Here is a 14,036-nt window from a genome sequence, read left to right as displayed (position 1 = left end):
TTCCAGCATCTGCCTCCAGAGACAAAATGCTGGAGTCACTCAGCGGGACAGGCAGCATCCCTGGAGAGAAGGAACGGGCGAGGTTTCGGGTCGAGACCCTTCTTCATACTAGTTAGGGATGAGGGAAACGAGAGATGTAAACTGTGGTGTGGAGAGACAACGAACACATGAATGAAATATATGCAAAAAAGTCACGATGATAAAGGAATCAGGCTGTTTGTAGGGTATGGAGATAGATAGACAGGCAGACGGACCTATCTAAGCAGAAGACAGACAGACTGTGCGATAGATGTCTGTAGACTTGTATTCTAGGCTTGTATTCACTGGAGTTTAGAAGGACGAGGGGTAAAATCTTATACAAACATATAAAATTATAAAATGAGTCCAAGCTAGATGCAGGAAAAATGTTCCCAATGTTGGGCGAGTCCAGAACCAGGGGCCACAATCTTAGAATAAAGGTGAGGCCATTTAAGACTGAGTTGAGAAAAAAAAGCTTTTTCACCCAGAGAGTTGTGAATTTGTGGAATTCCCTGCCACAGAGGACAGTAGAGGCCAAATCACTGGATGGGTTTAAGAGAGAGTTAGATAGAGCTCTAGGGGTTAGTGGAGTCGAGGGATATGGGGAAAAGGCAGGCACGGGTTATTGCTTGGGGACGATGATCGCAATGAATGGCGGTGCTGGTTCGAAGGGCCGAATGGCCTCCTCCTGCACCTATTTTCTATGTTTCTATGTTTCTAACTCCATCTCACTGTAAGCTGGGGGGAGCTGCACCCTAAAGACTCTCAGTAGAAGCGGCCACACACTCGCCGGGCTGTGTGTGAGTGTGTGTGTAGACGAGGTTAAGACCTGGGTAGAAGATGCTTTAGTTTTTGCTGCCGAACCTGTTTTTACAAACAGCGGACAGCCTTCAAACTTCTAGGAGGGATAGGGGAGAAAAGGGGAAAATGTTCCCCTAAATTGGGTCTAATTGGCGGATGGTCAACTTTTTTCCAAGCTTGGAGTTCGTGAAGAGAAGATTTCCTACCTAGAAACACGGCCCCGGGCTGCGGTTCTCTCCGGAGACGCGTGCGGGTGAACAGGGTGTCACAGCGGCAATGACTCGCCTTCTTCCTTCGCCTCTTGCCCAACAGCCAAGCGTTTGGGATCCCACAAACGGGGGCGCGCTTGCTTGCTTGCGTGCGCGCCCCCGCCACACCATGTCTCACTTGGAGGTAAATGCGAACATAATTCATGTTGTTCTATTTACATAGAAAACAGGTGCAGGAGGAGGCCATTCGGCCCTTCCGAGCCAGCACCGCCATTCATGGCCTGATCATCCACAATCAGTACCCCGTTCCTGCCTTCTCCCCCATATCAATAGACAATAGACAACAGGTGCAGGAGGAGGCCATTCAGCCCTTCCGAGCCTGCACCACAATTTAATCTGATCATGGCTGATCATCCACAACAGCACCCCATTCCTACTTTGTTCCCATATCCCCTGCATCCCTTGATTCTGTTAGCCCCAAGAGCTAAATCTAACTCTCTCTTGAAAACATTGGCCTCCACTGCCTTCTGTGGCAGAGAATTCCACAGATTCACTACTCTCTGGGTGTTTTTTTTTCTCATCCTAGTCCTAAATGGCCTACCCCTTATCAGTGGCAGACTGAGTCTAAAAATATTGGTTGCCTGGAGACAAAGGGGGCCCACTTCATCAGGGGCCCACTTGCCATCGGGCAAGCTAACATCCTGGCCAGTCCACCACTGCCCCTTATTCTGTCTATACTTTCTCATTTCCATTTCGTCTGACTCTCAGTCTGAACAATGGTCTCGACACCTATTCCTTTTTCTCCAGAGATGCTGCCCGACCCGCTGCGTTACTCCAGCTTTTTAGTGACTACGGTATAAACCAGCATAAGTTTATCAGTTCGAGAAGCAGAATTAGGCCATTCAGCCCGTCAAGTCTACTCCGCCATTCAATCACGGCTGATCTATCTCTCCCTCCAAACCCCATTCTCCTGCCTTCTCCCCATAACCTCTGACACCCGCACTAATCAAGAATCTGCAGTTCCATTCCTACACCTTAATTAGTAACTGAGAACATTGTCTTGTACACTTCTGAAGCACCTGGTTCCCAATTGTCTATATAAAGAACCATTTGATACTTCGTACAGTCGAACTGTAAGTAATTAGGGGTTTTAAGATTAATTTGATGTGTGGAGATGTAAACATGTCTCCATGTTAGACACAGAGTGCTGGAGTAACTCAGCGGGTCAGGCAGCATCTCTGGAGAACATGGATAGGTGACGTTTCACAGAGTGCTGGAGTAATTCAGCGGGTCAGGCAGCATCTGTGGAGAACATGGATAGGTGACGTTTCACAGAGTGCTGGAGTAACTCAGCGGGTCAGGCAGCATCTGTGGAGAACATGGATAGGTGACGTTTCACAGAGTGCTGGAGTAATTCAGCGGGTCAGGCAGCATCTCTGGATAACATGGATAGGTGACGTTTCACAGAGTGCTGGAGTAATTCAGCGGGTCAGGCAGCATCTGTGGAGAACATGGATAGGTGACGTTTAAGAGTGCTGGAGTAACTAACTAAGGAGGACACAAATAATCTTCCTGATATAGTAGTGGCCAGAGGATCTGGGGTGACGGAGGAACTGAAGGAAATCCACATTAGGCAGGAAATGGTGTTGGATAGACTGATGGGACTGAAGGCTGATAAATCCCCATGGCCTGATGGTCTGCATCCCAGGGTACTTAAGGAAGTGGCTCTAGAAATTGTGGACGCATTGGTTGTAATATTCCAATGTTCTACAGATTCTGGATCAGTTCCTGTGGATTGGAGGGTAGCTAATGTTATCCCACTTTTTAAGAAAAGAGTGAGAGAGAGAAAACAGGGAATTATAGACCAGTTAGCCTGACATCGGTGGTGGGGAAGATGCTGGAGTCAATTATAAAAGATGAGATAGCCACTCATTTGGATAGCAGTAAGAGGATCGGTCCGAGTCAGCATGGATTTACAAAGGGGACATCATGCTTGACTAATCTTCTGGAATTTTTTGAAGATGTAACTAGGAAAATGGACAAGGGAGAGCCAGTGGATGTAGTGTACCTGGACTTTCAGAAAGCATTTGATAAGAGATTAGTGGGCAAAATTAGGGCACATGGTATTAGGGCACATGGTATTGCAGACATGGATAGAGAAGTGGTTGGCAGACAGGAAACAAAGAGTAGGGATTAACGGGTCCCTTTCAGAATGGCAGGCAGTGACTAGTGGGGTACCGCAGGGCTCGGTGCTGGGACCGCAGCTATTTACAATATACATCAATGATTTGGATGAAGGGATTCAAAGGTCCCCTAATTTGAGGAAGGACATTCTTGCTATTGAGGGAGTGCAGCATAGGTTTACAAGGATAATTCCCGGGATGGCGGGACTGTCATATGCTGAGAGAATGGAGCAGCTGGGCTTGTACACTCTGGAGTTTAGAAGGATGAGAGGAGATCTCATTGAAACATACAAGATTGTTAAGGGCTTGGACACGCTAGCGGCAGGAAACATATTCCCGATGTTGGGGGAGTCCAGGACCAGGGGCCACAGTTTAAGAATAAGGGGTAAGCCATTTAGAACGGAGACGAGGAAACACTTTTTCTCACAGAGAGTTGTGAGTCTGTGGAATTCTCTGCCTCTGAGGGCAGTGGTGGCAGGTTCTCTGGATGCTTTCAAGAGAGAGCTAGATAGGGCTCTTAATGTTCTCCAAAGATGTTGCCTGACCCGCTGAGTTCCTCCAGCACTTTGCGTTTTGCTCAACAAGGGTGGCACAACGGTGGAGTTGCTGCCTTACAGCATTTGCAGCGCCAAAGACCCGGGTTCGATCCCGACAACCAAGTGGGCAGATGCATCAGAGAGTGGTGGAGGCCGGCTCTCTGGATACCTTCAATTGAGAGCTAGATTAATCTCTTAAAGATAGCGGAGTCAGGGGATATGGGGAGAAGGCAGGAATGGGGTACTGATTGGGGATGATCAGCCATGATCACATTGAATGGCGGTGCTGGCTCGAAGGGCCGAATGGCCTACTCCTGCACCTATTGTCCATTGTCTATTGCTGTCTGTGTGGAGTTTGTACGTTCTCCCCGTGACCCGCGTGGGTTTTCTCCGAGATCTTCGGTTTCCTCCCACACTCCAAAGTGTGCGGGTTTGTAGATAAATTGGCTTGGTAAATGGAAAATAAATGTTCCTCGTGTGTTTATAGGAGAGTGTTAATATGAGGGGATTGCTGGTCGGCATGGACCCGATGGGCCGAAGGGCCTGTTTCTCTAAACCAAACCAAAAATTCTGTCATACCCTGGTCTCTTCATTAAAATTATATTTCATGTTACATTGTAAGAACATACAAAGAGCATACAGGACCTTCGGCCCACAATATCCCTGCTATACATGATGCCAAGTCAAACTGGTCCCATCTGCCTGCACGTGATCCATATCCCTCTGTTCCCTACTAATTCCCATGAATATTATACCAAATCCCCCACAATATAGTTTAAGGGGTTGGACAGGCTAGATGCAGGAAGATTGTTCCCGATGTTGGGGAAGTCCAGAACAAGGGGTCCCAGTTTAAGGATAAGGGGGAAATCTTTTAGGACCGACATGAGAAAAAAAAATTCACACAGAGAGTGGTGAATCTCTGGAATTCTCTGCCACAGAAGGTAGTTTGAGGAACTTGAGGCAAGTTCATTGGCTATATTTAAGGGGAAGTTAGAGGTGGCCGTTGTGGCTAAAGGGATCAGGGGGTTTGGAGAGAAGGCAGGTACAGGATACTGAGTTGGATGATCAGCCATGATCATATTGAATGGCGGTGCAGGCTCGAAGGGCCGAATGGCCTACTCCTGCACCTATTTTCTATGTTTCTTTGTAATATCACTTGCAGATTCACACCCACTAATCAGCGATGATTATTAAGTCAAGTCAATCACTTTTATTTCTATAGCACATTTAAAAAAACAACTCTCGTTGGCCAAAGTGCTTTACATTGGGTGGAGGTACTCACGTTATACAACAGTGGTTCATAGATTAAGTACATACATAAATACATACATATAGCCCTCCCTCAGAGGACGTCAGGAAAGGCTTGAGAGTAAAGTTTTAAGTCTCGACTTAAAAGAGTCGTTGGAGGGGGCAGTTCTGGTGGGAAGAGGGATGATGTCCGAGAAATATAAGCACAGGTTTTATCAATGAAACTGCTGATGTTGAACTATAGTTCAGTTCAGAGACACAGCGTGGAAACAGGCCCTTCGGCCCACCCAGGCCACCTGACCAGCGATCACCAGCACACCAGCACTATCCTACATGCACACACACACACACTAGGGACAATTCACAGAAGCCAATCAACCTACAAACCTGTAGATCTTTGGGATGTGGGAGGAAACTGGAGCACCCGGGGAAAACCCAGCGCTGGATACAAGAACGACTTATATTGAAAGCGAATTGACTACAAATCATTTTAACGAAATATATATGGATATATCTGGGGGTCAACATCTCCGATGACCTCTCTTGGACCCACAGTACCTCAACTCTGGTCAAGAAGGCTCACCAGCGTCTCTTCTTCCTGAGGAGACTGAAGATGGTCCATCTGTCTCCTCAGATCCTGGTGAACTTCTACCGCTGCACCATCGAGAGCATCCTTACCAACTGTATCACAGTATGGTATGGCAACTGCTCTGTCTCCGACCGGAAAGCACTGCACAGGGTGGTGAAAATTGCCCAACGCATCACCGGTTCCTCGCTCCTCTCCATTGAGTCTGTCCAAAGCAAGCGTTGTCTGCGGAGGGCGCTCAGCATCGCCAAGGACTGCTCTCACCCCAACCATGGACTGTTTACCCTCCTCCCATCCGGGAGGCGCTACAGGTCTCTCCGTTGCTGTTCCAGCAGGTCCAGGAACAGCTTCTTCCCTGCGGCTGTTACGTTACTTAACTCTGCACCTTGGTGACTGTTAGTCACCCCCCCCCCCCCCCCCCCCCGACAGTCCTTCCCCCAGAAAAAAATTGCACTAATGTATGCACATATATATATATATTCTGCTGTTCATTATTCTATGTTCACTTTTTTAGGGAGATGCTAACTGCATTTCGTTGTCTCTGTACTGCACACTGCACAATGACAATAAAGATTGAATCTGAATATGAATATCTACAATCATTTGTACTATATATATATAAATGTATCCGTATAAAATATTTGAATATATCTGTAAGCATTTGTGCAAAATGTATTTAGAAATCTGGGTGCAATCACACAGTTCTGGGGCAGCACGGCAGTAGAGTTGCTGCCTCAAAGCGCCAGAGACCCGGGTTTGATCCTGACCTTGGGTGCTGTCTGTACGGAGTTTGCACGTTCTCCCTGTGACCTGCGTGGGTTTTCTCCGGGTGCTCCGGTTGACTCTTGATGCTGTCATTACTACCTAAAGTACTCAGAACAGTGGATAGTTGATGGACCATCTTATATTAGTTTAGTTTAGTTTAGTTTAGAGATACAGCGTGGAAACCCCAGGCCCTTCGGCCCACCGGGTCCGCGCCGACCAGCGATCCCCGCACACTAACATGATCCTACACCCTCTAGGGACAGTTTTTACATTTACCAAGCCATTTAACCTAGTTCGGGTGTCAGGGATTATGAGGAGAAGGCAGGAGAATGGGGTTAGGAGGGAGAGGTAGATCAGCCATTATTGAATGGCGAAGTAGACTTGATGGGCCGAATGGCCTAATTCTGCTCCTATCACTTCTGACGTTTTGAGCATCTGACCGGGTGTGGCTTTCAAGTGCCTGTGATGTAAACCTGCAGGGAACTCTCCTGTGGTGCTGGGGCTGCTTTAATGCAATTGTGGGTCAACTAGGGGCACCTGCTATCTTCTCTCTCCTCACACACTCCTTCAATCAGTGCAGGGAGTGGAGGCAGGTGTCTATATCAGACGCTGCCACACATTCCACATGTACACGAACTCTAGAGGGAGCCTGAGACAGAGGTGGCAGTGAAGACACGTTATGGTGAGATGGGAAGATGGGAAAGAGGGAAAGGGAGTAAAGGGAAGGGGGGAGGGAAGGGGGAGGGATGGGAGAGGGAGGGAAAGGGGGGAGGGAAAGGGAGAGGAGGGGGAAAGGGGAGGGAGAAGAGGGAAGGAGGGGAGGGGGGGGAGGGAAAGGAGAGGGAGGGGAGGGGAAAGGGGAGGGGAGAGAGGGAAGGGAGGGATTGGGAGAGGAGAGGGAGAGGAAGGGGAGGAGGAGGGAGGGGAGGGAGAGGGGGGGAGGGAAGGGAAGAGAAATGAGAAGGGAGAAGGGAGGAAATGAGAGGAGAGGAGAAGGAGGAGAGGGAGGAAAGAAGGGAGGGAGGGAGAAGAGAGGGGAGGGAGAAGGGAGGGAGGGGAAATGAGAGGAGAGGGGAAGGAAATGAGAAGGAGGGGGAAGGGGAGGGACGAGGGGAAAGAGGAGGGGAGAGGGAAATGAGAGGGGAAGGAGGAAGGGGAGGGAGAAGAGGGGGAGAGGGGAGGGAGGGAAATGAGAGGAGAGGGGAGGGAAGAGGAGGGAGAGGAGAGGAGAAGAGGGGAGGGAAAGGAGAGGGGAGGGGAGGACGGGAGAAATAAAAATATATTGTGACTGTGACTTAGACTGTTTTTGTGGTTTACAAACTACATGCTGTGTCCAACGTTTGGGGAATGCGTTTCGAGTGCTGGTTTCATGAGCCGTGCCTTTATTTGTTTGATTAGAGTATTATATTTCTGACCCAAGCAAAAATAACACTCCGAAAAGAAAAATAGAATATTAGAAGTGTCTAAGGAAGGGACTCAATCTGAAACGTCACCTATCCATGTTCTCCACAGATGCTGCCTGACCCACTGAGTTACTCCAGCTTTTTGTGTCTATCTTTAAACTATTAGATTTCCATATCCTTATCTTCCTTCTGGAAAGCTGACACTTTTTTTAAACAAGCTGTGCTTTGCTAAATATTTTTTTGTTAACATTGAATGTAAATTATTTGATTTTATTCTGGTCGGGGAAGATGCGTTTTTGATGAACTCGCGTTTAAGAGGATTTAATTGTGAACTGTTAAAGTTTGTAATACGCCCTTCAATTTTTGTCAGGATAATAGATTGAGGATAGATGCAAAATGCCGGAGCTACTCTGCGAGACAGGCAGAGAGAGAGATGGGTAAGGTGTGAAAACGACAGATCAAAGCAGACGAGGTGATCAGGAAATTTAGAATGGTTCATTGCTAGCTGAGGAAGGTGACAATAAGCGATACCACAATGTGTAGGAAGGAACTGCAGATGCTGCTTTAAACCGAAGGTAGACACAAAAAGCTGGAGTTACTCAGCGGGACGGGAAGCATCTCTGGAGAGAAGGAACGGGTGATGTTTCGGATCGAGACCCCTCTTCAGACGTCACCCATTCCTTCTTTCCAGAGAGCGGTCACGGTGGCGCAGCGGTAGAGTTGCTGCCTTACAGCAAATGCAGCACCAGAGAGATCCCGACTACGGGCGCTGTCTGTAAGGAGTTTGCACGTTCTCCCTTAGACCTGCGTGAGTTTTCTCTGAGGTCTTCGGTTTCCTCCCACATTCCAAAGACGTGCAGGTTGTGTAGCTTGGTCAATGTAAAAATTGTCCCTAGTGGGTATAGGATGATGTTAGTGTGCGGGGATCGTTGGTCGGAGTGGACCCAATGGGCTGAAGGGCCTGTTTCCGCGCTGTATCTCTAAACTAAACTAAAAAAGATGCTCCCCATCCCGCTGAGTTATTGTTTGGTGGCAGTCAAATGTAAGTTGTAACGAGGGATATGGGCCAAACACACGGGCAGGTGGGACTAGCGTGGATGGACATGTTTGGTCGGTGTGGTCAAGTTGGGCCGAATGGCCTGTTTCCACACTGTGTCACTCTGTGACTCTAGGTGAGTTAAGGTTTGTAATCACCGATTTAAGGATGTGTGTGTATATATGTATATGTGAATAAAAGTGCGTTTTTTTTTCACTTCTGTACCCTCTTCTTGCCAGAGGGGAGACGAGGGAGTGGCCAGGAGTTATCTAGAGACGCGTGTTAATGGCCATTATCCGTTAAAAAAAAAAAATATATATATATATATATTTTTTTTTTTAACGGATAATGGCCATTAACACACGTCTCTAGATAACTCCTGGCCACTCCCTCGTCTCCCCTCTCCCATCTGGCAAGAGGTACAGAAGTGCGAAAACGCACACCTCCAGATTGAGGGACAGTTCTTCCCAGCTGTTATCAGGCAACTGAACCATCCTACCACAACAAGAGAGCGGTGCTGAACTACTATCTACCTCATTGTTGACTCTCGGACTATCCTTGATCAGACGTTACTGGCTTTATCTTGCACTAAATATTATTCTCGTTATTCCCTTGTCATGTATCTGTGCACTGTGGACGGCTCGACTGTAGTCATGTGTAGTCTTTCCGCTGACTGGTTAGCACGCAACAGAAGCTTTTCACTGTACCTCGGTACACGTGACAATAAACTAAACTTGTGTGACAATAAGCTGGGCAGCACTGTGGCGCAGCGGTAGAGTTGCTGCCTCGTAGTGCCATAGACCCAGGTTCCTGTACAGAGTTTGTACGTTCTCCCCAGACCTGCGTGGGTTTTCATCGGTTTCCTCTCACATTTTTATTAATTTATTTTTTTGACAGCAGTAGGCCATTCAGCCCTTTGAGCCAGCACCGCCATTCAATGTGATCATGGCTGATCATCCCCAATCAGTACCCCGTTCCTGCCTTCTCCCCATACCCCCTGACTCCGCTATTTTTAAGAGCCCTATCTAGCTCTCTATTGAAAGCATCCAGAGAACCTGCCTCCACCGCCCTCTGAAGCAGCGAATTCCACAGACTCGCCACTCTCTGTGAGGGGAAAAAGTGTTTCCTCGTCAACGTTCTAAATGGCTTGCCCCTTATTCTTAAACTGTGGCCTCTGATTCTGGGCTCCCCCAGCACTGGGAACATGTTTCCTGCCTCTAGCATGTCCAAGCCCTTAACAATCTTATATGTTTCAATGAGATCCCCTCTCACCCTTCTGAACTCCAGAGTGTACAAGCCCAGCTGCTCCATTCTCTCAGCATATGACAGTCCCGTCATCCCGGGAATTAACCTTGTAAAGCTACGCTGCACTCACTCAATTGCAAGAATGTCCTTCATAGAAACATAGAAACATAGAAATTAGGTGCAGGAGTAGGCCATTCGGCGCTTCGAGCTTGCACCGCCATTTAATATGATCATGGCTGATCATCCAACTCAGTATCCCGTACCTGCCTTCTCTCCATACCCTCTGATCCCCTTGGCCACAAGGGCCACATCTAACTCCCTCTTAAATATAGCCAATGAACTGGCCTCAACTACCCTCTGTGGCAGAGAGTTCCAGAGATTCACCACTTCCTCAAATTAGGGGACCAAATCTGCACACAATACTCCATGTGTTCAATCCTGACTGCGTGTGCTGTCTGTACGGAGTTTGCACGTTCTCCCTGTGACCCGCATGGGTTTTCTCCGGGTGCTCCGGTTTCCTCCCACACTCCCGACGACGTGTGGAGTAGGAAGGAACTGCAGATGCTGGTTTACACCGAAGATACGCATTAAAAAAAAAAAAGGCTGTAGTAACGCAGTGGGACAGGCAGCGTCTCCGGAGATAGGGAATTGGTGACGTTTCAGGCCGAGACTGGGGTAGTGGGGGGGGGGAACTAAAGATTTGGATGGGTACAAAGAACATATAAGGTGTGAAAAGAACAGATCAAAGCAGAGGACGATCAAGGAAATGTTCAACGGTTCCGTGTTGGGTGAAGGGAAGGTGACAATGAGGCCTACAAGCAGTAAAACTAATCAGGAGTGCAGTGAAATTAGTCGGGCAACTGGGATGGAGAGAGGGAAAGCAAGGGCTACTTGAAGTTAGAGAAGTCAATGCTCATACCGCTGGGGTGTAAACTACACAAGCAAAATATGAGGTGCTGTTCTCTCAATTTGCGCTGGGCCTCACTCTGACAATGGAGGAGGCCCAGGACAGAAAGGTCGGTGTGGGAATGGGAGGGAGAGTTAAAGAGTCTGGCAATTGGGAGATCAGATAAGTTTAGGCGGACTGAGTGGAGGTGTTCAGCGAAACGATCGCCGAGCCTGCGCTTGGTCTGGCCGATGTACAGGAGTCCACACCTGGAACAGCGGATACGGTAGATGAGGTTGGAGGAGGCGCAAGTGAACCTCTGCCTGAAAAGAGCGTCTGGACGGAGTCAAAGGAGTAGTCGGGACACGAGCATTCTGTGCCTGGCGAAATACGTGCAGGTTTAGAGGTTAATTGGCTTCTGTACTTTATCCCTGGTGCGTAGTGTTAGAGCTAGTGTATGATGGATCGCTGGTCAGTGTGGACTCGGTGGGCCGAAGGGCCTGTTTTCACGCTGTCTCTGATAATCTAAGTTCATGTGATAGACAATAGACAACAGGTGCAGGAGGAGGCCATTCGGCCCTTCGAGCCAGCACCACCATTCAATGTGATCATGGCTGATCATCCCCAGTCAGTACCCTGTTCCTGCCTTCTCCCCATATCCCCTGACTCCGCTATTTTTGTGCCCTATCTAGCTGTCTCTGGAAAGCATCCAGAAAACTGGCCTCCACCGCCCTCTGAGGCAGAGAATTCCACAGACTCAAGTCAAGTCAAGTTTATTTGTCACATACACATACGAGATGTGCAGTGAAATGAAAGTGGCAATGCTCGCGGAACAACAAAACAACCAAACAAATTATAAACACAATCATAACACACATATTATTTTACATAATAAATAATAGAAGGAAAAACGTTCTGTACAGTTAGTCCCTGGTGAGAAAGGCGTTTACAGTCCGAATTGCCTCTGGACTCGCAACACTCTGTGAGAAAAGGTGTTTCCTCGTCTCCGTTCTAAATGGCTTACTCCTTGATCTTAAACTGTGGCCCCTGGTTATGGACTCCCCCAACATCAGGAACATGTTTCCTGCCTCTAGCGTGTCCAAACCCGTAACAATATAATATGAGCAAAATTAAGCCATTCGGTCATGGCTGGTCTATCTCTCCCTCCTAACCCCATTCCCCTGTCTCTCTCCCCCCCCCCCAATAGCCCCTGACATTCATACTGGTCAAGAACTGCTAGCCAATCTATATCTGATAATGCCACTGATTGAGCAGTTTTTCCTGTCTCATGTGTGAACTTTATTTTTTGAAGGGAGAAGAATTGCACCAGGACAACTGAAGCCATGCCGGTTAAAAGCGAGTTCACGGTATGGTTCCGTTCTGATCCCCTTTCATGCTCGCGACCGCCCATTACAGATGTGTTAAATCCAACTGTAGAAACGTATAAAATTATAGAACGACTGGACAAGCTTGATGCAGGAAAAATGTTCCCAATGTGGGGCGAGTCCAGAACCAGGGGCCACAGTCTTAGAATAAAGGGGAGGCCATTTAAGACTGAGGTGAGAAGAAACTTTTTCACCCAGAGAGTTGTGAATTTGTGGAATTCTCTGCCACAGAGGGCAGTGGAGGCCAAGTTACTGGATGGATTTAAGAGAGAGTTAGATAGAGCTCTAGGGGCTAGTGGAATCGAGGGATATGGGGAGAAGGCAGGCACGGGTTACTGATTTGGGGACGATCAGCCATGGTTACAATGAATGGCGGTGCTGGGCTCGAAGGACCAAATGGCCTCTTCCCTCACCTATTGTCTATGTTTCTATGTAACTGTAGTTCATAAAAGCCACTGAACCTTGGCAAAGTGAAGTTTTATTCTCCTACTTGGGCGGCAGGGTGGCGCAGCGGTATAGTGCAGGAGTAGGCCATTTGGCCCTTCGAGCCAGCACCGCCATTCAAAGTGGGTATGGGGAGAAGGCAGGTACGGGGTACTGATTGGGGATGATCAGCCATGATCACATTGAATGGCGGTGCTGGCTCGAAGTGCCGAATGGCCTACTCCTGTACCTATTATCTATAATGTGATCATGGCTGATCATCCACAATCAGTACCCCGTTCCTGCCTTCTCCCCATATCCCCTGACTCCGCTATCATTAAGAGCCCAATCCAGCTCTCTCTTGAAAGTATCCAGAGAACCGGCCTCCACCGCCCTCTGAGGCAGAAAATTCCATAGACTCACAACTCTTTGTGAGAAAAAGTGTTTCCTCATCTCTGTTCTAAATGGCTTATTCCTTATTCTGAAACTGTGGCCCCTGGTCCTGGACTCCCCCAACATCGGGAACATGTTTCCTCCCTCTAGCGTGTCCAAGCCCTTAATAATCTTATATGTTTCAATGAGATCTCCTCTCATCCTTCTAAACTCCAGAGTGTACAAGCCCAGCCGCTCCAGTCTCTCAGCATATGACAGCGTATAACTTTCTGGCAGGGTTGGGTTCTGGGTGTTTGAACGTGGTGTAGGTCGTAAGGGATAGGAATAGAATCCTCGAACAAGACACTAGATTGACATCTGCAGGTTTGTGAATGGTTGTTTTTCAAAGCCTTGCCTTCCTCCCATCCAGATCCTTAAGTGGTTTGTGGTCGTGACTGAATTAACCAGTTCACCACCGGGACGTTGTAGTAAATAGCGCTCATTAAGATACAGGAGCACTCTTCTGGGCCTGTCCCACTTAGGCGACTTTTTCGGCGACTGCCGGCACCCGTCATAGGTCGTTGCAGGTGGCCGACAATTTTCGACATGTTAAAAATCTAGCGGCAACCAGAACAAGGTACGACTCTTTGGGCGACTACTCACGACCATACAGACTTCACCCCCGCGACATGTCACCAGGGCATCACCTGTACGGTCGTGAGTCGTCTCCTCTGTCGCCCAAAGAGTCGTACCGTCTTTCTGGTCGCCACTGGATTTTCAACACGTTGAGAATTTTCGGCGACCTGCAACGACCTTTCACGGGTGCCGGCAGTCGCCGATAAAAGTCGCGTAAGTGGGACAGGCCCATTAGATCATTCGGCCCTTCGAGTCTACTCCGCCATTCATCCATGGCTGAATCTATTATTTTTCATCTCATTAG

At 48.2% G+C, this 14,036-nt stretch overlaps 1 protein-coding gene across 1 annotated transcript in view; it reads left to right on the top strand.

Annotated features, from left to right (window-relative positions):
• The first annotated feature begins 6,927 nt into the window (after positions 1–6,927).
• Positions 6,928–14,036, top strand: part of LOC129705348 (synaptonemal complex protein 2-like) — a 32,482-nt gene continuing 25,373 nt past the window's right edge. The window contains exons 1-2 of the mRNA XM_055648884.1: positions 6,928–7,028; positions 12,229–12,283. The gene's annotated coding sequence lies outside the window, so the exon portion shown is untranslated. The remainder of the gene's footprint in view (positions 7,029–12,228; positions 12,284–14,036) is intronic.

This window comes from Leucoraja erinacea, chromosome 2 (assembly GCF_028641065.1).
Source record: "Leucoraja erinacea ecotype New England chromosome 2, Leri_hhj_1, whole genome shotgun sequence".
Lineage (NCBI taxonomy): Eukaryota > Metazoa > Chordata > Chondrichthyes > Rajiformes > Rajidae > Leucoraja > Leucoraja erinaceus.
The sequence above is the reverse complement of the archived record's forward strand: the minus strand, read 5'-3'. Positions and strand labels throughout refer to the sequence as shown.